The sequence below is a fragment of the Salvelinus alpinus genome, chromosome 2 (assembly GCF_045679555.1).
Source record: "Salvelinus alpinus chromosome 2, SLU_Salpinus.1, whole genome shotgun sequence".
Lineage (NCBI taxonomy): Eukaryota > Metazoa > Chordata > Actinopteri > Salmoniformes > Salmonidae > Salvelinus > Salvelinus alpinus.
This window is the reverse complement of record NC_092087.1, coordinates 32,938,441-32,963,545: the sequence shown is the minus strand read 5'-3', so window position 1 is coordinate 32,963,545 and position 25,105 is coordinate 32,938,441.

Here is a 25,105-nt window from a genome sequence, read left to right as displayed (position 1 = left end):
AAACCTTATATGTATTGTGTAATATGATGTTATAGGACTGTCATCTGATGAAGTTTGAGAAGGTTGGTGGAAAAATGTATATATTTTGCTGGTTTATTCGCTATGCTAACGTGCCTAACGAATCAATGCTGTTGTGTGGTTGGCTATTGTAGTAAGCTAATATAATGCTATATTGTGTTTTCGCTGTAAAACACTTAAAAAATCTGAAATATTGGCTGGATTCACAAGATGTTTGTCTTACATTTGCTGTACACCATGTATTTTTCATAAATGTTTTATGATGAGTATTTAGGTATTTCACGTTGGTGTCTGTAATTATTCTGGCTGCTTCGGCGCTATTTCAGATTGCAGCTGCAATGTAAAACTGTGATTTATACCTGAAATATGCACATTTTTCTAACAAAACATATGCTATACAATAAATCTGTTATTAGACTGTCATCTGATGACGTTGTTTCTTGGTTAGTGACTATTTATATCTTTATTTGGTCGAATTTGTGATAGCTACCTATGCAGTAAAAAAATTGTGAAAAAAAAAAAGTTGGGTCTTTTGCTATGGTGGTTAGCTAATAGAAATACATATTGTGTTTTCCCTGTAAAACATTTTAAAAATCAGAAATGATGGCTGGATTCACAAGATGTGTATCTTTCATCTGGTGTCTTGGACTTGTGATTTCATGATATTTAGATGCTAGTATTTACTTGTGGTGCTATGCTAGGCTATGCTAGTCAGCTTTTTTACTGATGAGGGTGCTCCCGGATCCGGGATTGGGACCAACTAGAAGTTAAACCACACAGACACATCAACGATGCAGTCAACCTCCTGAAGAGCTGCAGGACAGGAATGACAGTGCTTATGGATGTCACCATGAAGCCAATGGGGATTTTTAAACAGCTACAGACGGTTGTGATGAGAGAACTGAGGATGGATCACAACATTGTAGTGACTATTTGACAGAGTGAAAAGAAGAATACAAATACACAGAGAAAAGATATTCCAAAACATTCAACAAGGCACTAAAGTAATGCTGAAGAAAGAAAAAAAAAATCAATGGAACACACTTTTTGGATCGAAATGCAAAGCATTATTTTTGGGGCAAATCCAACACATCACTAAGAGTAACTGCAGAGTAACTGCCTCCTTATTTTCCAGCATGGTGGCGGCTGCATCATGGTTTGGGTATAAAAATCCTACAGGGAAACGTGCTTCAGTCTGCTTTCCACCAGACACTGGGAGAGGAATTCACCTTTCAGCAGGACAATAACCTAAAACACAAAGCCAAATCTACACTGGAGTTGCTTACCAAGAAGACAGTGAATGTTCCTGAGTCGCCAAGTTACAGTTTTGACTTAAATCTGCTTGAAAATATATGTCAAAACATGAAAATGGCTGTCTAGCCATGATCCCCAACACCTTGACAGAGCTTGAAGAATTTTGTAAAGAATAAATGGGCAAATATTGCACAATACAGGTGTGCAAAGCGCTTATGAGAATTACCCAAGAAGATTCACAGCTGTATTCGCTGCCAAAGCTGTTTCTAACATGTATTGACTCATGGGGGTGAATACTTATCTAATCAAGGTACATTACATGTATTGACTCGTGGGGGTGAATACTTATCTAATCAAGGTATATTACATGTATTGACTCGTGGGGGTGAATACTTATCTAATCAATGTACATTACATGTATTGACTCATGGGGGTGAATACTTATCTAATCAAGGTATATTACATGTATTGACTCGTGGGGGTGAATACTTATCTAATCAATGTACATTACATGTATTGACTCATGGGGGTGAATACTTATCTAATCAAGGTACATTACATGTATTGGCTCGTGGGGGTGAATACTTATCTAATCAAGGTATATTACATGTATTGACTCATGGGGGTGAATACTTATCTAATCAAGGTACATTACATGTATTGACTCGTGGGGGTGAATACTTATCTAATCAAGGTATATTACATGTATTGACTCATGGGGGTGAATACTTATCTAATTAAGGTACATTACTTTTTTTCATTAATCTTTTAAAAACATTGTAATTTTTCTTAAACTTTGACATCAGAGTATTTTGTGTAGATTGTTGACAAAAAATGACAATTAAATCCATGTTAAATGACACTTTGTAACACAATATGTGAAGAAATCTAAGGGGGGTGTGAACTTTCTATAGGCACTGTATATTTACATTTACATTTAAGTCATTTAGCAGACGCTCTTATCCAGAGCGACTTACAAATTGGTGCGTTCACCTTATGACATCCAGTGGAACAGCCACTTTACAATAGTGCATCTAAATCTTTTAAGGGGGGGGTGAGAAGGATTACTTTATCCTATCCTAGGTATTCCTTAAAGAGGTGGGGTTTCAGGTGTCTCCGGAAGGTGGTGATTGACTCCGCTGTCCTGGCGTCGTGAGGGAGTTTGTTCCACCATTGGGGGGCCAGAGCAGCGAACAGTTTTGACTGGGCTGAGCGGGAACTGTACTTCCTCAGTGGTAGGGAGGCGAGCAGGCCAGAGGTGGATGAACGCAGTGCCCTTGTTTGGGTGTAGGGCCTGATCAGAGCCTGGAGGTACTGAGGTGCCGTTCCCCTCACAGCTCCGTAGGCAAGCACCATGGTCTTGTAGCGGATGCGAGCTTCAACTGGAAGCCAGTGGAGAGAGCGGAGGAGCGGGGTGACGTGAGAGAACTTGGGAAGGTTGAACACCAGACGGGCTGCGGCGTTCTGGATGAGTTGTAGGGGTTTAATGGCACAGGCAGGGAGCCCAGCCAACAGCGAGTTGCAGTAATCCAGACGGGAGATGACAAGTGCCTGGATTAGGACCTGCGCCGCTTCCTGTGTGAGGCAGGGTCGTACTCTGCGGATGTTGTAGAGCATGAACCTACAGGAACGGGCCACCGCCTTGATGTTAGTTGAGAACGACAGGGTGTTGTCCAGGATCACGCCAAGGTTCTTAGCGCTCTGGGAGGAGGACACAATGGAGTTGTCAACCGTGATGGCGAGATCATGGAACGGGCAGTCCTTCCCCGGGAGGAAGAGCAGCTCCGTCTTGCCGAGGTTCAGCTTGAGGTGGTGATCCGTCATCCACACTGATATGTCTGCCAGACATGCAGAGATGCGATTCGCCACCTGGTCATCAGAAGGGGGAAAGGAGAAGATTAGTTGTGTGTCGTCTGCATAGCAATGATAGGAGAGACCATGTGAGGTTATGACAGAGCCAAGTGACTTGGTGTATAGCGAGAATAGGAGAGGGCCTAGAACAGAGCCCTGGGGGACACCAGTGGTGAGAGCACGTGGTGAGGAGACAGATTCTCGCCACGCCACCTGGTAGGAGCGACCTGTCAGGTAGGACGCAATCCAAGCGTGGGCCGCGCCGGAGATGCTCAACTCGGAGAGGGTGGAGAGGAGGATCTGATGGTTCACAGTATCGAAGGCAGCCGATAGGTCTAGAAGGATGAGAGCAGAGGAGAGAGAGTTAGCTTTAGCAGTGCGGAGCGCCTCCGTGATACAGAGAAGAGCAGTCTCAGTTGAATGACTAGTCTTGAAACCTGACTGATTTGGATCAAGAAGGTCATTCTGAGAGAGATAGCGGGAGAGCTGGCCAAGGACGGCACGTTCAAGAGTTTTGGAGAGAAAAGAAAGAAGGGATACTGGTCTGTAGTTGTTGACATCGGAGGGATCGAGTGTAGGTTTTTTCAGAAGGGGTGCAACTCTCGCTCTCTTGAAGACGGAAGGGACGTAGCCAGCGGTCAGGGATGAGTTGATGAGCGAGGTGAGGTAAGGGAGAAGGTCTCCGGAAATGGTCTGGAGAAGAGAGGAGGGGATAGGGTCAAGCGGGCAGGTTGTTGGGCGGCCGGCCGTCACAAGACGCGAGATTTCATCTGGAGAGAGAGGGGAGAAAGAGGTCAGAGCACAGGGTAGGGCAGTGTGAGCAGAACCAGCGGTGTCGTTTGACTTAGCAAACGAGGATCGGATGTCGTCGACCTTCTTTTCAAAATGGTTGACGAAGTCATCTGTAGAGAGGGAGGAGGGGGGGGGAGGGGGAGGAGGATTCAGGAGGGAGGAGAAGGTGGCAAAGAGCTTCCTAGGGTTAGAGGCAGATGCTTGGAATTTAGAGTGGTAGAAAGTGGCTTTAGCAGCAGAGACAGAAGAGGAAAATGTAGAGAGGAGGGAGTGAAAGGATGCCAGGTCCGCAGGGAGGCGAGTTTTCCTCCATTTCCGCTCGGCTGCCCGGAGCCCTGTTCTGTGAGCTCGCAATGAGTCGTCGAGCCACGGAGCGGGAGGGGAGGACCGAGCCGGCCTGGAGGATAGGGGACATAGAGAATCAAAGGATGCAGAAAGGGAGAAGAGGAGGGTTGAGGAGGCAGAATCAGGAGATAGGTTGGAGAAGGTTTGAGCAGAGGGAAGAGATGATAGGATGGAAGAGGAGAGGGTAGCGGGGGAGAGAGAGCGAAGGTTGGGACGGCGCGATACCATCCGAGTAGGGGCAGTGTGGGAAGTGTTGGATGAGAGCGAGAGGGAAAAGGATACAAGGTAGTGGTCGGAGACTTGGAGGGGAGTTGCAATGAGATTAGTGGAAGAACAGCATCTAGTAAAGATGAGGTCGAGCGTATTGCCTGCCTTGTGAGTAGGGGGGGAAGGTGAGAGGGTGAGGTCAAAAGAGGAGAGGAGTGGAAAGAAGGAGGCAGAGAGGAATGAGTCAAAGGTAGACGTGGAGAGGTTAAAGTCGCCCAGAACTGTGAGAGGTGAGCCGTCCTCAGGAAAGGAGCTTATCAAGGCATCAAGCTCATTGATGAACTCTCCGAGGGAACCTGGAGGGCGATAAATGATAAGGATGTTAAGCTTGAAAGGGCTGGTAACTGTGACAGCATGGAATTCAAAGGAGGCGATAGACAGATGGGTAAGGGGAGAAAGAGAGAATGACCACTTGGGAGAGATGAGGATCCCGGTGCCACCACCCCGCTGACCAGAAGCTCTCGGGGTGTGCGAGAACACGTGGGCGGACGAAGAGAGAGCAGTAGGAGTAGCAGTGTTATCTGTGGTGATCCATGTTTCCGTCAGTGCCAAGAAGTCGAGGGACTGGAGGGAGGCATAGGCTGAGATGAACTCTGCCTTGTTGGCCGCAGATCGGCAGTTCCAGAGGCTACCGGAGACCTGGAACTCCACGTGGGTCGTGCGTGCTGGGACCACCAGATTAGGGTGGCCGCGGCCACGCGGTGTGGAGCGTTTGTATGGTCTGTGCAGAGAGGAGAGAACAGGGATAGACAGACACATAGTTGACAGGCTACAGAAGAGACTAAGCTAATGCAAAGGAGATTGGAATGACAAGTGGACTACGCGTCTCGAATGTTCAGAAAGTTAAGCTTACGTAGCAAGAATCTTATTGACTAGAATGATTAAGATGATACAGTACTGCTGAAGTAGGCTAGCTGGCAGTGGCTGCGTTGTTGACTTAGTAGGCTAGCTGGCAGTGGCTGCGTTGTTGACACTACACTAATCAAGTCGTTCCGTTGAGTGTAATAGTTTCTACAGTGCTGCTATTCGGGGGCTAGCTGGCTAGCTAGCAGTGTTGATTACGTTACGTTGCGCTAAAAGAACGACAGTAGCTGGCTAGCTAACCTAGAAAATCGCTCTAGACTACACAATTATCTTTGATACAAAGACGGCTATGTAGCTAGCTGTGTAGCTAGCTACGATCAAACAAATCCAACCGTTGTACTGTAATGAAATGAAATGAAAATGTGATACTACCTGTGGAGCGACGCGGAATGCGACCGGGTTGTTGAGTGCGGAAGTTCTATTCGGTAGACGTTGGCTAGCTGTTGGCTAGCTAGCAGTGTCTCCTATGTTAAGGACGACAAATAGCTGGCTAGCTAACCTCGGTAAATTAAGATAATCACTCTAAAACTACACACTCTAAACTACACAATTATCTTGGATACGAAGACAGCAAAGACAACTATGTAGCTAGCTAACACTACACTAATCAAGTCGTTCAGTTGAGTGTAATAGTTGCTACAGTGCTGCTATTCGGTAGACGGTGGACGTTTGCTAGCTGGCTAGCTGCTGGGCAGATAGCAGTGTAGACTGCGTTAGGACGACGTAATACGATAATTACGCAATTATTTTTGATACAAAGACGGCTATGTAGCTAGCTAAGAAGAAATTGCTAAGATTAGACAAATCAAACCGTTGTACTATAATTGAATGTAATGAAAAGTTATACTACCTGCGGACCAAAGCGCAAATGCGACCGCTCGCTCCAACCCGGAAGATGTGTATATGTGTTGAAGATTTCAAAACTACGATATTCTCTGAGATGCTCAGCTATATAGAATGAATAAATACTGATCATTTATGAGGGAGTGGAAATGTAATAATTTGTGCTCAAGGAGAAAACCTACAGATTCCCATCTTTCAATGAGAAACTAATTTTAATTAGCATATTTTTCTGAGAACGTGTGAGAAGGGTGAATCCCCTCACGGGTCTCAAATACCCTAGCGCTATATGTATGCTTCCTGTTCTTAAGTTTTGTGTTTGCGTCTTTTACGTTCGGTTTTGTACATCAGCTTCAAAACAGCTGGGTACCTATTGAAAAGGTATTTCACAGCGGTTTAGATGGTAGAATGATTCTCTACTCTATGCATTGCTTGTTTTGCCACATAAACTGAAATTAGGTGAATTATTCTAATTTCAGAAACCAGGAAATGCCAGAGCGATTTCTGCATATTGCACCTTTAATATATTATATTCTGAGAACATCCATGTGTTGAAAGGATTGCAAAATGGCGGACGGAAGACAGGGTGGTGCGGCAGGCGCCGCTTCTCATTCGAATGCTGTAATTTTTTCTAAACCATCAGGTGTACGCCGACCCCAGCTAAGTAACTCATGCAAAGAATTAAAGCGCAATTATGTGTTTTATCTCCAGTACTCTGCCATGATTGTCAGTTATGTAGCTGCTCTACTGATAATCTCACTGTGTCCTTGCTGGGATGACACAATCAGTCTACTACCGGAGAATATCAACACCAAACACATTGGTTCACCGTTCCACGGGAGCGGACAGTACACAGCATACCATAATGTTCTGAATAATGGCCAAGTCTACCTCGCTCCTTATTCTACTGAACCGCTTAGGCGTAACAAACACAAGTCCAACATTTATCGGAAACTGTTAAACTACCTGTTCACTACCCTCCTGCTCTCCGGGGAAGTGCAACTCGATCCTGGGCCTAACATCACCGAGCCAGCGATACGCACCGGAGTGGAAAGCGGTGGATGGCCTCGTCCACTGATCGTCGCCGCTGTGGAGGTGTGTGAGTGCTATGGTCCCATGGTTTCTCTCGACTCACCCGGCTCCAGGATAGATTTTGACTCTTCAAACATACCAAAGTCGCTATATGCGATCCCTGACTCTGCTTCTGGTACGCAAGCTGTTTTAATTAGTTCCCCGCATCCAGTGCAGGCGGGAGGGATTGTTAATTGCGCTACCGAACTGCCCCTAATCAAAACGAAACAAAACGGCATAAACCCAGCCGTCAGAAAACACAGAAAATTTTACTTTTTTCAATGTGTCAATCACTCTCGAGTCATCTGGGACCCACGAGCGAAGCCCAAGGGACATTCGTAGTGTCATTCCAAAAAGTGATCAAATTCAACATCTACTCACAGACTCCAACCTTGACTTTCTCTGCCTCTCAGAGACATGGCTCCATAAAAACTCTCCATCTGCTGCTTTGATTGTGCCTGGCTACAATGTTTTCAGGAGAGACAGGACTGAAGGAAGAGGAGGGGGTGTGATGATTTACATTAAAGAACATATCCGATGTAAACAGATTGAGTGGTCATGTGATAATGAACTAGAATGTATTGGCCTGAACATTACACTGTCTCCCCAAATGTCTTTTACCCTCATTGGAATGTATAGAGCGCCTTCCACCAAAAGTGTTTTTTTTAATCAGTTTAATAACATGCTTAGGGAATGTGATTTGGGGAAAGAGGTCATCTTAATGGGAGATTTTAACATTAATTAAGAAGACAAGTCTTGTAGGAAAACCCTCAAATGGATCACTAATACCTTTGACCTTACACAGCTAGTTAAAGGGCCAACCAGGGTGACTTGTTGCTCTAAAACACAGATTGATTTGGTGTTCAGTAATAAACCAGCGAGAGTGACTAAATCATTCAATATGGTTGAATATGGTTACAATATGGTTACTGTTATCTGATCATAATCTGACACTTATAGCCAGAAAGCTTTCTAAGAACAGGTTTAACCTCTCTACTGTTAGAAAGCCGGATCAACCAAGAGTGAATTAAATTATTTTGAAAACACAATTAAGGGAATTAACTGGAATGATCTCTTGTCCTATACAGATGTGGAAGCTGATAGTCAGGTTTTTCTATCCACAATCCAGACTACATTAAATGGTTTCCTAAAGAAAATCAAATCCAAACCTGGCCAAAAGAGCACTCTTCCTTGGCTAAATGGAGAAATCTGGAAATTGATGAAAGAACGAGATTATTATCTAAAAATAGCCCTAAGATCCAAATTAGAGCATGACAGACGTAGGTTTACCATGTTGAGAAATAAGGTGATGAAAGAAATCAGACAGGCCAAGGCAAACTTTTTTATTAACATAATTGGGGAAGCAAAGGGAAATTCTAAACTGATCTGGGAGAATCTAAAAAAGTTAACAGGGAAAGACCATAGTAACACTGCAAAAAGACTAGAAATCATGGTGAATAACAATCTAACACAGGATGCAGTTGAAATAGCAATAGCCTTCAATTCCTACTTTATTGACTCTGTCAGGGTACTGACACAGAACCCCTCCACTGGTTTCTTGGGCTCAGTGCTTGTAAATGACGCTCAACCTGTCTTCATCATAAGGGAGGTTTCTGAGTCAAAGGTGAACAAGGTGATTAGCTCACTAAAGAACTCTAAAGCCAAAGATGTGTTTGGGATGGACTCTACCTTTCTTAAAAACTACAAAGAGTCACTCATTGGCCCCATTACTAAGGTCACCAACACATCTATTGGTCTCGGGGTGTTTCCAAGGGTATGGAAGTCGGCCATAATAACGGCCATCTTTAAATCAGGCGACCCTGCTGACGTGAGTAACTACAGGCCCATTAGTATACTACCTGTGGTGTCAAAGGTTGCTGAAAAGTGTGTAGCAGAACAACTGATTGCCCACCTCAACAACAGCCCCTTCACATTACATTCCATGCAGTTTGGCTTCAGAGCGAAACACTCCACAGAAACGGCCAACTGCTTTCTTCTGGAAAATGTGAAGTCCAAGATGGACAAAGGGGGCGTTGTTGGGGCTGTGTTTCTGGACCTAAGGAAGGCTTTTGATACTGTTAACCATGAGATTCTCATCACAAAATTGTCCAAGTTCAACTTTTCCCCCGATGCCTTGAGATGGATGAAATCATACCTTGAAGGCAGAACTCAGTGTGTCAGAGTGAGCAATGAGCTGTCGCCCACTCTTAGCTATGATGTGGGCGTGCCCCAAGGGTCAATACTGGGGCCCCTCCTGTTCAGCCTGTACATTAATGATCTGCCTTCTGTCTGTACTGGATCTGAAGTTCAAATGTATGCAGATGATACAGTGATATATGTGCATGCAAAGAGCAAACAACAAGCTGCACAAGAACTCACTACTGTAATGGTCCAGGTTACAAAGTGGCTCAGTAACTCGTGTTTGCATCTCAATGTGAAAAAAACTGTTTGCATGTTCTTCACAAAGAGGGCAACAGATGCTACTGAGCCAGATGTCTATGTGTCAGGGGAGAAGCTCCAGGTGGTATCTGATTTTAAGTATCTTGGCATCGTACTTGATTCCAACCTCTCTTTTAAAAAGCATGTGAAAAAGGTAATTCAAATAACCAAATTCAACCTAGCTAATTTCCGATTTATACGAAATTGTTTGACTACAGAGGTAGCAAAACTGTACTTCAAATCTATGATACTCCCCCACTTAACATACTGCTTGACTAGTTGGGCCCAAGCTTGCTGTACAACAGTAAGACCTATTCAGTCTGGCTCTCAAACAGGCTCTCTGGCTCTCAAACAGGCTCTCAAAGTGCTTGATAGGAAGCCCAATAGCCATCATTACTGTTACATCCTCAGAAAGCATGAGCTCCTGAGTTGGGAAAATCTTGTGCAATACACCGATGCATGTCTTGTATTCAAGATCCTAAATGGCTTGGCTCCCCCTCCACTCAGTATTTTTGTTAAACAGAAAACCCAAACATATGGCAGCAGATCCACAAGGTCTGCCATGAGAGGTGACTGTATAGTTCCCCTAAGGAAAAGCACCTTTAGTAAATCCGCTTTTTCTGTGAGAGCTTCCCATGTCTGGAATACACTGCCATCAGACACACATAACTGCACCACCTATCACACTTTCACAAAATGCTTGAAGACATGGCTAAAGTTCAATCAGATTTGTGAACATGGTCCCTAGCTGTGTGTTGCCGCTTTCCATGTCTGTTGTCTGTAACTTGTGAGGTGTGGAAACACTTTGTTGCTTTTATGAATTTTGTCTTGCTGCTTTTTGTTCTATGTTGCTCTGTCTGTATGCTACGTCTTGCTTGTCCTATGTTGCTATGTCTGTATGCTATGTCTTGTTCTATGTTGCTATTGTCTATATTGTAATTGTTTTTAATAACCTGCCCAGGGACTGCGGTTGAAAATTAGCCGGCTGGCTAAAACCGGCACTTTTACTGAAACGTTGATTAATGTGCACTGTCCCTATAAAAATAAACTCAAACTCAAACTCAAACATGACAACCCTGTTCTGTGTATGTTTGATGTGACGTTGATGGAATGTTCTCCTAACCCTCAGAAAACGGGACACAGGAACGTTCTAACAACATCCCATAAAAAGCGTCTAGAACATTAATGCTGTATATTCTGAGAACATTCTAACCACATTCCAGATAAGTTCTGCTTGACATTACTAGAATGTTCTCCTAACTTTCACACAACAACATGCTAAAAAGGTTCTCAGAGATAGATTGTTCCCCTAACTAATAGAAAACTGGACACTCAAACTTTATGGGAACATTACGGGTAACATTACAAAAATGTTCTCTCCTTAGAATTGTTAGCTGGGTTTCTGCTATCAGAAAGAAATGCCTTGTTTCAGCTGGTGGGTTTTGATAAGGTGGCTCAACTGGCAGAACTGGAGGTGTGTGTGTGTGTGTGTGTGTGTTTGTGTGTCCATGTGTTTGTGTGTCCATGTGTTTGTGTGTCCATGTGTTTGTGTGTCCATGTGTTTGTGTGTATGCATGCGTGCGTACGTGTGTGTGTGTGTGTGTCCGTGTGTTTGTGTGTATACATGCGTGTGTACGTGTGTGTGTGTGTGTTTCCGTGTGTTTGTGTGTATGCATGCGTGTGTACGTGTGTGTGTGGTGTGTGTGTGAGGGGTTTTGATGAGGTGAATCACCTTCTGAAGGGGCTGCTGTTCTGTAACTGGAGTCTCTTGGTGACCCAAGACAGATTCTCAGCTCCGGGGAGAGGCATTCCAGAAGCTGTCACGCTCCCAGCCTTAAGTAAACCCTGTGGCTCCCAGCCTTAAGTAAACCCTGTGGCTCCCAGCCTTAAGTAAACCCTGTGGCTCCCAGCCTTAAGTAAACCCTGTGGCTCCCAGCCTTAAGTAAACCCTGTGGCTCCCAGCCTTAAGTAAACCCTGTGGCTCCCAGCCTTAAGTAAACCCTGTGGCTCCCAGCCTTAAGTAAACCCTGTGGCTCCCAGCCTTAAGTAAACCCTGTGGCTCCCAGCCTTAAGTAAACCCTGTGGCTCCCAGCCTTAAGTAAACCCTGTGGCGTAACCACTGAGGAGAACAGCAGGAGGTTGCTGAAAGAGTCACATCAGGCACTTACTTACAGCGCCCGCATTGAATGAAACTCAGAGAGCGAAAAGCCCTTACGCATATCTGCAACACCTGCAGCACCTGCCTGTTTAACGCCACACTCGGCATCACAATCACATACACACACACGCTCAAACACACACACACACACACACACACACACATCAACGTCAAGTTGAGACACATAGTTGGCTGCAGAGCTATAGTTGGCTGCAGGTAAAATAACCCACTTCAGAAACTGGGCTGCTACCAACCCAACTGCATTCAGGACAGAGACATTCAGAGACTGTTGCACAGTAGGTTGAAATAGAAGCAAATCCTTTTCAAACGGATAACGCAATTGAATGTTGTTATTGCATTAGCTCAGGTTGATTCTGTTTGATCCTATAGAAGTGCTGCCCCAATGGGACAATGTCTGACTGTGTATCAGGGCAGTGGGACCATGTCTGACTGTGTACCAGGGCAGTGGGACCATGTCTGACTGTGTACCAGGGCAGTGGGACAATGTCTGACTGTGTACCAGGGCAGTGGGACCATGTCTGACTGTGTACCAGGACAGTGGCACAATGTCTGACTGTGTACCAGGGCAGTGGGACCATGTCTGCCTGTGTACCAGGATAGTGGCACAATGTCTGACTGTGTACCAGGGCAGTGGGACCATGTCTGACTGTGTACCAGGGCAGTGAGACCATGTCTGACTGTGTACCAGGGCGGTGGGACCATGTCTGACTGTGTACCAGGGTGGTGGGACCATGTCTGACTGTGTACCAGGGCAGTGAGACCATGTCTGACTGTGTACCAGGGCGGTGGGACCATGTCTGACTGTGTACCAGGGCAGTGGGACCATGTCTGCCTGTGTACCAGGGCAGTGGGACCATGTCTGCCTGTGTACCAGGGCGGTGGGACCATGTCTGACTGTGTACCAGGGTGGTGGGACCATGTCTGACTGTGTACCAGGGTGGTGGGACCATGTCTGACTGTGTACCAGGGCAGTGGGACCATGTCTGTCATTGTACCATGGCAGTGGGACCATGTCTGACTGTGTACCAGGGCAGTGTGACCATGTCTGCCTGTGTACCAGGGCAGTGTGACCATGTCTGCCTGTGTACCAGGGCAGTGGGACCATGTCTGCCTGTGTACCAGGGCAGTGGGACCATGTCTGCCTGTGTACCAGGGCAGTTGGACCATGTCTGCCTGTGTACCAGGGCAGTGTGACCATGTCTGCCTGTGCACCAGGGCAGTGGGACCATGTCTGCCTGTGTACCAGGGCAGTGGGACCATGTCTGCCTGTGTACCAGGGCAGTGGGACCATGTCTGACTGTGTACCAGGGCAGTTGGACCATGTCTGCCTGTGTACCAGGGAAGTGGGACCATGTCTGACTGTGTACCAGGGCAGTGGGACCATGTCTGACTGTGTACCAGGGCAGTGGGACCATGTCTGACTGTGTACCAGGGCAGTGGGACCATGTCTGACTGTGTACCAGGGCAGTGGGACCATGTCTGACTGTGTACCAGGGCGGTGGGACCATGTCTGACTGTGTACCAGGGCGGTGGGACCATGTCTGACTGTGTACCAGGGCGGTGGGACCATGTCTGACTGTGTACCAGGGCGGTGGGACAATGTCTGCCTGTGTACCAGGGCGGTGGGACCATGTCTGACTGTGTACCAGGGAAGTGGGACCATGTCTGACTGTGTACCAGGGCAGTGGGACCATGTCTGACTGTGTACCAGGGCAGTGGGACCATGTCTGACTGTGTACCAGGGCAGTGGGACCATGTCTGACTGTGTACCAGGGCAGTGGGACCATGTCTGACTGTGTACCAGGGCAGTGGGACCATGTCTGACTGTGTACCAGGGCAGTGGGACCATGTCTGACTGTGTACCAGGGCAGTGGCACAATGTCTGACTGTGTACCAGAGCAGTTGGACCATGTCTGACTGTGTACCAGGGCAGTGGGACCATGTCTGACTGTGTACCAGGGCAGTGGGACCATGTCTGACTGTGTACCAGGGCAGTTGGACCATGTCTGACTGTGTACCAGGGCAGTGGGACCATGTCTGACTGTGTACCAGGGCAGTGGGACCATGTCTGCCTGTGTACCAGGGCAGTGGGACCATGTCTGACTGTGTACCAGGGCAGTGGGACCATGTCTGACTGTGTACCAGGGCAGTGGGACCATGTCTGACTGTGTACCAGGGCGGTGGGACCATGTCTGACTGTGTACCAGGGCGGTGGGACCATGTCTGACTGTGTACCAGGGCGGTGGGACCATGTCTGACTGTGTACCAGGGAGGTGGGACCATGTCTGACTGTGTACCAGGGCGGTGGGACCATGTCTGACTGTGTACCAGGGCGGTGGGACCATGTCTGCCTGTGTATCAGGGCGGTGTGACCATGTCTGACTGTGTACCAGGGAGGTGGGACCATGTCTGACTGTGTACCAGGGCAGTGGGACCATGTCTGACTGTGTACCAGGGCAGTGTGACCATGTCTGCCTGTGTACCAGGGCAGTTGGACCATGTCTGACTGTGTACCAGGGCAGTTGGACCATGTCTGACTGTGTACCAGGGCAGTGGGACCATGTCTGACTGTGTACGAGGGCAGTGGGACCATGTCTGACTGTGTACCAGGGCAGTGGGACCATGTCTGCCTGTGTACCAGGGCAGTGGGACCATGTCTGCCTGTGTACCAGGGCAGTGGGACCATGTCTGACTGTGTACCAGGGCAGTGGGACCATGTCTGACTGTGTACCAGGGTAGTGGGACCATGTCTGCCTGTGTACCAGGGCAGTGGGACCATGTCTGCCTGTGTACCAGGGCAGTGGGACCATGTCTGACTGTGTACCAGGGCAGTGAGACCATGTCTGACTGTGTACCAGGGCAGTGGGACCATGTCTGCCTGTGTACCAGGGCAGTGGGACCATGTCTGCCTGTGTACCAGGGCAGTGGGACCATTTCTGCCTGTGTACCAGGGCAGTGGGACCATGTCTGCCTGTGTACCAGGGCAGTGGGACCATGTCTGACTGTGTACCAGGACAGTGGGACCATGTCTGACTGTGTACCAGGGCAGTGGGACCATGTCTGACTGTGTACCAGGGCAGTGGGACCATGTCTGACTGTGTACCAGGGCAGTGGGACCATGTCTGCCAGTGTACCAGGGCAGTTGGACCATGTCTGCCTGTGTACCAGGGCAGTGGGACCATGTCTGCTAGCATCTTCTTCAATTAGGAGTGTTTGGTCTTAACAGCGCTCCAGCGTCGGCTAACCCACCACTCCCTCGGGAGCTGGCCGCCAATCTCCCTGAGTCAACACACACACCACACACCACACACCACACACCACACACACATCAATAAGTCAACTCGTTGAAGAGAGTAGGCCAGAGACAGCGCCCCCGGAGGACAACACACACACAGGAGTAGACTGAATCATAAAGGCTGAAGCAGTAACAGACATTTCGTATCGAGGGTGTGATGCAATTACGGAGCCTCCGGAGGCATGCAGAGGACACATTGAGTTCCGCACCACATTGCCATGCGCTTCCTCCGTGAAGATCAACAAGTATGAACGCCCTGACAGAGGACGTATCACCGTAAATGCTGCAAGGCAGATGTCGTATTGACCACGCATCGCCTTTAAGGCTGAAGCAGAGGCAAGCAGTAATGTTGTGGTGCTGGAGTCAGTAATGTTGTGGTGCTGGAGTCAGTAATGTTGTGGTGCTGGAGTCAGTAGTGTTGTGGTGCTGGAGTCAGTAGTGGTGTGGTGCTGGAGTCAGTAGTGTTGTGGTGCTGGAGTCAGTAGTGTTGTGGTGCTGGAGTCAGTAATGTTGTGGTGCTGGAGTTAGTAATGTTGTGGTGCTGGAGACAGTAGTGTTTATGGTGCTGGAGACAGTAGTGTTGTGGTGCTGGAGTCAGTAATGTTGTGGTGCTGGAGTTAGTAATGTTGTGGTGCTGGAGACAGTAGTGTTGTGGTGCTGGAGTCAGTAATGTTGTGGTGCTGGAGTCAGTAGTGTTGTGGTGCTGGAGTCAGTAATGTTGTGGTGCTGGAGTTAGTAATGTTGTGGTGCTGGAGACAGTAGTGTTTATGGTGCTGGAGACAGTAGTGTTGTGGTGCTGGAGACAGTAGTGTTGTGGTGCTGGAGACAGTAGTGTTGTGGTGCTGGAGTCAGTAATGTTGTGGTGCTGGAGTCAGTAGTGTTGTGGTGCTGGAGACAGTAGTGTTGTGGTGCTGGAGTCAGTAGTGTTGTGGTGCTGGAGACAGTAGTGCTGTGGTGCTGGAGACAGTAGTGTTGTGGTGCTGGAGTCAGTAGTGTTGTGGTGCTGGAGACAGTAGTGTTGTGGTGCTGGAGTCAGTAATGTTGTGGTGCTGGAGACAGTAGTGTTGTGGTGCTGGAAACAGTAGTGTTGTGGTGCTGGAGACAGTAGTGTTGTGGTGCTGGAGACAGTAATGTTGTGGTGCTGGAGACAGTAGTGTTGTGGTGCTGGAGTCAGTAATGTTGTGGTGCTGGAGTCAGTAATGTTGTGGTGCTGGAGTCAGTAATGTTGTGGTGCTGGAGTCAGTAGTGTTGTGGTGCTGGAGACAGTAGTGTTGTGGTGCTGGAGTCAGTAGTGTTGTGGTGCTGGAGTCGGTAATGTTGTGGTGCTGGAGACAGTAGTGTTGTGGTGCTGGAGTCAGTAATGTTGTGGTGCTGGAGTCAGTAATGTTGTGGTGCTGGAGTCAGTAATGTTGTGGTGCTGGAGTCAGTAATGTTGTGGTGCTGGAGACAGTAGTGTTGTGGTGCTGGAGTCAGTAGTGTTGTGGTGCTGGAGACAGTAATGTTGTGGTGCTGGAGACAGTAGTGTTGTGGTGCTGGAGTCAGTAATGTTGTGGTGCTGGAGACAGTAGTGTTGTGGTGCTGGAGTCAGTAGTGTTGTGGTGCTGGAGTCAGTAGTGTTGTGGTGCTGGAGTCAGTAGTGTTGTGGTGCTGGAGTCAGTAATGTTGTGGTGCTGGAGTCAGTAATGTTGTGGTGCTGGAGACAGTAGTGTTGTGGTGCTGGAGACAGTAATGTTGTGGTGCTGGAGAGAGTAGTGTTGTGGTGTTGGAGTCAGTAGTGTTGTGGTGCTGGAGACAGTAGTGTTGTGGTGCTGGAGACAGTAGTGTTGTGGTGCTGGAGACAGTAGTGTTGTGGTGCTGGAGTTAGTAATGTTGTGGTGCTGGAGTCAGTAGTGTTGTGGTGCTGGAGACAGTAGTGTTGTGGTGCTGGAGTCAGTAATGTTGTGGTGCTGGAGACAGTAGTGTTGTGGTGCTGGAGTCAGTAATGTTGTGGTGCTGGAGTCAGTAGTGTTGTGGTGCTGGAGACAGTAGTGTTGTGGTGCTGGAGTCAGTAATGTTGTGGTGCTGGAGGCAGTAGTGTTGTGGTGCTGGAGAGAGTAGTGTTGTGGTGTTGGAGTCAGTAGTGTTGTGGTGCTGGAGACAGTAGTGTTGTGGTGCTGGAGACAGTAGTGTTGTGGTGCTGGAGACAGTAGTGTTGTGGTGCTGGAGTTAGTAATGTTGTGGTGCTGGAGTCAGTAGTGTTGTGGTGCTGGAGACAGTAGTGTTGTGGTGCTGGAGTCAGTAATGTTGTGGTGCTGGAGACAGTAGTGTTGTGGTGCTGGAGTCAGTAGTGTTGTGGTGCTGGAGACAGTAGTGTTGTGGTGCTGGAGACAGTAGTGTTGTGGTGCTGGAGTCAGTAATGTTGTGGTGCTGGAGACAGTAGTGTTGTGGTGCTGGAGACAGTAGTGTTGTGGTGCTGGAGTCAGTAATGTTGTGGTGCTGGAGACAGTAGTGTTGTGGTGCTGGAGTCAGTAATGTTGTGGTGCTGGAGTCAGTAATGTTGTGGTGCTGGAGACAGTAGTGTTGTGGTGCTGGAGACAGTAGTGTTGTGGTGCTGGAGACAGTAGTGTTGTGGTGCTGGAGACAGTAATGTTGTGGTGCTGGAGTCAGTAATGTTGTGGTGCTGGAGACAGTAGTGCTGTGGTGCTGGAGACAGTAGTGTTGTGGTGCTGGAGACAGTAATGTTGTGGTGCTGGAGACAGTAGTGTTGTGGTGCTGGAGACAGTAATGTTGTGGTGCTGGAGACAGTAATGTTGTGGTGCTGGAGTAAGTACTGGGTCTAGTCGATGACAGCTGAGGATGGCTGAGCAGCGCCACGATGGGAGCTGTATGAAGTGATGGACAGGTGTGTGTGTGTAGGTGGGACACACTGAGGTCATTCATGCAAGAGACCTGGCTCCACTGTCCCCTGTGAGTGTGTGTGCATGTGTTTTCACAGATGGGCCTGACTGGAGCATGCTGGGTAAAACGAGGTCCTCGCTCGTCCCTCCGAACACTGACCTCACACCTCGTTTGAAAACCTCATACACACAGCTAATACACTCAGGGCTGCTATTGAACCACATGGAATGCCTGGAGGTCGTGGTGTATGGGGAATACTGTTGTGGTTGGGATGTAGACACGTGCAGCCAACATCCTAGCCATGACACTTTCACAATATACCCCTTAAGGCATTTTAGTTATCAAGCTTCCTTGCATTCATGTGACTAAAGCTGGTTCACAAACGTTTAATACTGGGTCGTTCCCCACCCACCATCCCAGATTGTTCTGAAATCGTTTCTGTAGTTAGCAACAGGTAATATTGGCATTCCTGAAACATTATTTTGTTGAAATACAATTCTATCGCTGAGAAATTAAGCTAATTGTTTGCATACAAATTCATTATTTTAATGTATAGGATTCAGATAATATTCAATAAATATAGTACCCAACATCTGATTTGGACCAAACTTCTTCCTACCAATGATTAAACATGAGGAATCCCCCCCTAAAATTCTAAAGCCACTCACGGACCCGCTGTGTACTCCCTATGAATCTGGTGATGTTTATGTCCCTGTTCAGAGAAATTAGTCATTGAAGTCGATTGCATTATTTACCATAAAGTAGTGTGAAAGTACCAGGCTCTGACCACTAGATGCCGCTGTTCCTTCTATACCGCCACACTTATCCATGTGGCGGATCTCTTGTGTATTAAATGGTTCACAACATTTCCTTTGCAACTATGGGTAGAAAACCAATAGATTTGGCTGATGATGAAAATACATTGTGTGGTCATCTTCAAGCCAGTCCTCCATGAAAGCAATTCAGTTTGTCCATCTCTTAGCAACCTGACACTTCAACCCAACTCATAATTCAACAAGTGGCCACTCTGAGACGGCTATCCTTATGCAATTCTCATATAAAGACTTTTCCGACAAGCCCGAAACTTTGATGGAGAAATGGTCTGGGGACAAAAATGTTGCGTTAACCCTAATAAAATAATGAATTGCATTAATCATCAGGAACAGCCCTAGAGTGCCTTCAGAAAGTATTCAGAATCCTTGACTTTTTACGTTACAGCCTTATTATGTTACGTTATTACAGCCTTATTACGTTACGTTACAGCCTTATTATGTTATGTTATTACAGCCTTATTACGTTACGTTACAGCCTTATTATGTTACGTTATTACAGCCTTATTACGTTACGTTACAGCCTTATTATGTTACGTTATTACAGCCTTATTACGTTACATTACAGCCTTATTATGTTACGTTATTACAGCCTTATTACGTTACGTTACAGCCTTATTATGTTACGTTATTACAGCCTTATTACGTTACATTACAGCCTTATTATGTTACGTTATTACAGCCTTATTACGTTACGTTACAGCCTTATTATGTTACGTTATTACAGCCTTATTACGTTACGTTACAGCCTTATTATGTTATGTTATTACAGCCTTATTACGTTACGTTACAGCCTTATTATGTTACGTTATTACAGCCTTATTACGTTACATTACAGCCTTATTATGTTACGTTATTACAGCCTTATTACGTTACGTTACAGCCTTATTATGTTACGTTATTACAGCCTTATTACGTTACGTTACAGCCTTATTATGTTATGTTATTACAGCCTTATTACGTTACGTTACAGCCTTATTATGTTACGTTATTACAGCCTTATTACGTTACATTACAGCCTTATTATGTTACGTTATTACAGCCTTATTACGTTACGTTACAGCCTTATTATGTTACGTTATTACAGCCTTATTACGTTACATTACAGCCTTATTATGTTACGTTATTACAGCCTTATTACGTTACGTTACAGCCTTATTATGTTACGTTATTACAGCCTTATTACGTTACGTTACAGCCTTATTATGTTATGTTATTACAGCCTTATTACGTTACGTTACAGCCTTATTATGTTACGTTATTACAGCCTTATTACGTTACGTTACAGCCTTATTATGTTACGTTATTACAGCCTTATTACGTTACATTACAGCCTTATTATGTTACGTTATTACAGCCTTATTACGTTACGTTACAGCCTTATTATGTTACGTTATTACAGCCTTATTACGTTACATTACAGCCTTATTATGTTACGTTATTACAGCCTTATTACGTTACGTTACAGCCTTATTATGTTACGTTATTACAGCCTTATTACGTTACGTTACAGCCTTATTATGTTATGTTATTACAGCCTTATTACGTTACATTACAGCCTTATTACGTTACATTACAGCCTTATTACGTTACATTACAGCCTTATTACGTTACATTACAGCCTTATTACGTTACATTACAGCCTTATTACGTTACATTACAGCCTTATTACGTTACATTACAGCCTTATTACGTTACATTACAGCCTTATTACGTTACATTACAGCCTTATTACGTTACATTACAGCCTTATTACGTTACATTACAGCCTTATTACGTTACGTTATTACAGCCTTATTACGTTACGTTACAGCCTTATTATGTTACGTTATTACAGCCTTATTACGTTACGTTACAGCCTTATTATGTTATGTTATTACAGCCTTATTACGTTACGTTACAGCCTTATTATGTTACGTTATTACAGCCTTATTACGTTACATTACAGCCTTATTATGTTACGTTATTACAGCCTTATTACGTTACGTTACAGCCTTATTATGTTACGTTATTACAGCCTTATTACGTTACGTTACAGCCTTATTATGTTATGTTATTACAGCCTTATTACGTTACGTTACAGCCTTATTATGTTACGTTATTACAGCCTTATTACGTTACATTACAGCCTTATTATGTTACGTTATTACAGCCTTATTACGTTACGTTACAGCCTTATTATGTTATGTTATTACAGCCTTATTACGTTACGTTACAGCCTTATTATGTTACGTTATTACAGCCTTATTACGTTACGTTACAGCCTTATTATGTTACGTTATTACAGCCTTATTACGTTACATTACAGCCTTATTACGTTACGTTATTACAGCCTTATTATGTTACGTTATTACAGCCTTATTACGTTACGTTACAGCCTTATTATGTTATGTTATTACAGCCTTATTACGTTACGTTACAGCCTTATTATGTTACGTTACATTACAGCCTTATTACGTTACGTTATTACAGCCTTATTATGTTATGTTATTACAGCCTTATTATGTTACGTTATTACAGCCTTATTACGTTACGTTACAGCCTTATTATGTTATGTTATTACAGCCTTATTACGTTACGTTACAGCCTTATTATGTTACGTTATTACAGCCTTATTACGTTACGTTACAGCCTTATTATGTTACGTTATTACAGCCTTATTACGTTACGTTACAGCCTTATTATGTTATGTTATTACAGCCTTATTACGTTACATTACAGCCTTATTACGTTACGTTACAGCCTTATTATGTTATGTTATTACAGCCTTATTACGTTACGTTACAGCCTTATTATGTTACGTTATTACAGCCTTATTACGTTACGTTACAGCCTTATTATGTTACGTTATTACAGCCTTATTACGTTACATTACAGCCTTATTACGTTACGTTATTACAGCCTTATTATGTTATGTTATTACAGCCTTATTACGTTACGTTATTACAGCCTTATTATGTTACGTTATTACAGCCTTATTATGTTATGTTATTACAGCCTTATTATGTTACATTACAGCCTTATTACGTTACGTTACAGCCTTATTATGTTATGTTATTACAGCCTTATTACGTTACGTTACAGCCTTATTATGTTACGTTATTACAGCCTTATTACGTTACGTTACAGCCTTATTATGTTACGTTATTACAGCCTTATTACGTTACGTTACAGCCTTATTATGTTATGTTATTACAGCCTTATTACGTTACGTTACAGCCTTATTATGTTACGTTATTACAGCCTTATTACGTTACGTTACAGCCTTATTATGTTATGTTATTACAGCCTTATTACGTTACATTACAGCCTTATTACGTTACATTACAGCCTTATTACGTTACATTACAGCCTTATTACGTTACATTACAGCCTTATTACGTTACATTACAGCCTTATTACGTTACATTACAGCCTTATTACGTTACATTACAGCCTTATTACGTTACATTACAGCCTTATTACGTTACATTACAGCCTTATTACGTTACATTACAGCCTTATTACGTTACATTACAGCCTTATTACGTTACGTTATTACAGCCTTATTACGTTACGTTACAGCCTTATTATGTTACGTTATTACAGCCTTATTACGTTACGTTACAGCCTTATTATGTTATGTTATTACAGCCTTATTACGTTACATTACAGCCTTAGTACGTTACATTACAGCCTTATTACGTTACATTACAGCCTTATTATGTTACGTTATTACAGCCTTATTACGTTACGTTACAGCCTTATTCTAAAATGTATTAAATCTTTTTTTTCCTCATCAGTCTTCACACAATATCAGATAATGACAAAGCAAAAACAAATTTACAGAAGTATTCAGACCCTTTACTCAGTACTTTTGTTAAAGCACCTTTGGCAGCGATTACAGCATCGAGTCTTCTTGGGTATGACACTACAAGCTTGGCACACCTGTATTTGGGGAGTTTCTCCCATTCTTCTCTGCAGATCCTCTCAAGCTCTGTCAGGTTGGATGGGGAGCGTCGCTGCACAGCTATTTTCAGGTTTCACCAGGGATGTTCGATCAGATTCAAGTTCGGACTCTGGCTGGGCCACTCAAGGACATTCAGAGACTTGTCCCGAAGTCACTGCTGTGTTGTCTTGTCTGTGTGCGTAGGGTTGTTGTTATGTTGGAAGGTAAACCCTCGCCCCAGTCTGAGGTCCTGAGCGCTCTGGAGCAGGTTTTAATGAAGGATCTCTCTGTGCTTTGCTCTCTTCATCTTTGCCTGAACCCTGACTAGTCTCCCAGTCTGTGCCGCTGAAGAACATCCCCACAGCATGATTCTGCCACCCTCATGCTTCACTGTAGGGATGGTGCCAGGTTTCCTCCAGACGTGACACTTGGCATTCAGACCAGGAGTTCAATCTTGGTTTCATCAGACCAGGTCTGAGAGTCTTTTGGTGCCTTTTGGCAAACTCCAAGTTATTTTACTGAGGAGTGGCTTCCGTCTGGCCACTCTACCATAAAGACCTGATTGGTGGAGTGCTGGTTGTCCTTCTGGAAAGATCTCCTATCTCCACAAAGGAACTCTGGAGCTCTGTCAGAGTGAACATCGGGTTCTTGGTCACCTCTCTGACCAAGGCTCTTCTCTGATTGCTCAGTTTGGCCGGCGGCCAGCTCTAGGAAGAGTCTTGATGGATCCAAACTTCTTCCATTTAAGAATGATTGAGGCCACTGTGTTCTTGGGGACCTTCAATGCTGCAGACCTTTTTGGGTACCCTTCCCCAGATATGTGCCTCAACACAATCCTGTCTCGGAGCTCTACGGACAATTTTTTCAACCTCACGGCTTGGTTTTTGCTCTGACATGCAGTGTTAACTGTGGGACCTTATATAGACAGGTGTGTGCTTTTCCAAATCATGTCCAATCAAATTAATTTACCACAGGTGGCCTCCAAACAAGTTGTAGAAACATCTTAAGGATGATTCATGGAAACAGGATGCACCTGAGCTCAATTTAGAGTCTCATAGCAAAGGATCTTAATACTTATGTAAATAAGGTATCTGTATAGTTTTGAAACATTTGCTAAAATGTCTAAAAACCTGTTTTTGCTTTGTCATTGTGGGCTATTGTGTGTAGATTGATGATATATTTTTTTAATTTAATCCATTTTATAATAAGGCTGTAACATAAAATGTGGAAAAAGTCAGGCACTGTATATTGTGATTAGTGTCATTTACCATTAAAGCCAACGCAACCCAATACCATTACAATCGCAGAACACTATACAGTGGGTTTGGGCCTTTCACCATTGACGACCATTAGACACCATAACATTGAAGCCATTAGAACTGCTGTTGTAGCCTAATGATTGGCTGATTCAACAGGAATGGTCGAACAGTAACTAATCCAGAGCTTTTCTGAAGGGAATCAACCACATACAAAGAGTTTTTTTCCCTTGACAGATTAAGTGTAAAAGAAGGACAAACTGACTCGGCTGACTGGCTTGAATTGTGAGGATGACCATACATTATAATTTCATCATGAGCCAAATCTCCTGGTTTTCAACCCAAAGTTGCAAAGGAAATGTTGTGATCTATTTAATAAACACAAAGAGTGTGGCGGTATAGTAGTAAAAAACCTGGTACTTTACATCTAGTGGTCAAAACCTGGTACTTTACATCTAGTGGTCAAAACCTGGTACTTTACCTCTAGTGGTCAAAACCTGGTACTTTACATCTAGTGGTCAAAACCTGGTACTTTACATCTAGTGGTCAAAACCTGGTACTTTACCTCTAGTGGTCAAAACCTGGTACTTTACATCTAGTGGTCAAAACCTGGTACTTTACATCTAGTGGTCAAAACCTGGTACTTTACCTCTAGTGGTCAAAACCTGGTACTTTACCTCTAGTGGTCAAAACCTGGTACTTTACCTCTAGTGGTCAAAACCTGGTACTTTACCTCTAGTGGTCAAAACCTGGTACTAGAACCTCTAGTGGTCAAAACCTGGTACTTTACCTCTAGTGGTCAAAACCTGGTACTTTACATCTAGTGGTCTAAACCTGGTACTTTACATCTAGTGGTCAAAACCTGGTACTTTACATCTAGTGGTCAAAACCTGGTACTTTACATCTAGTGGTCAAAACCTGGTACTTTACATCTAGTGGTCAAAACCTGGTACTTTACATCTAGTGGTCAAAACCTGGTACTTTACATCTAGTGGTCAA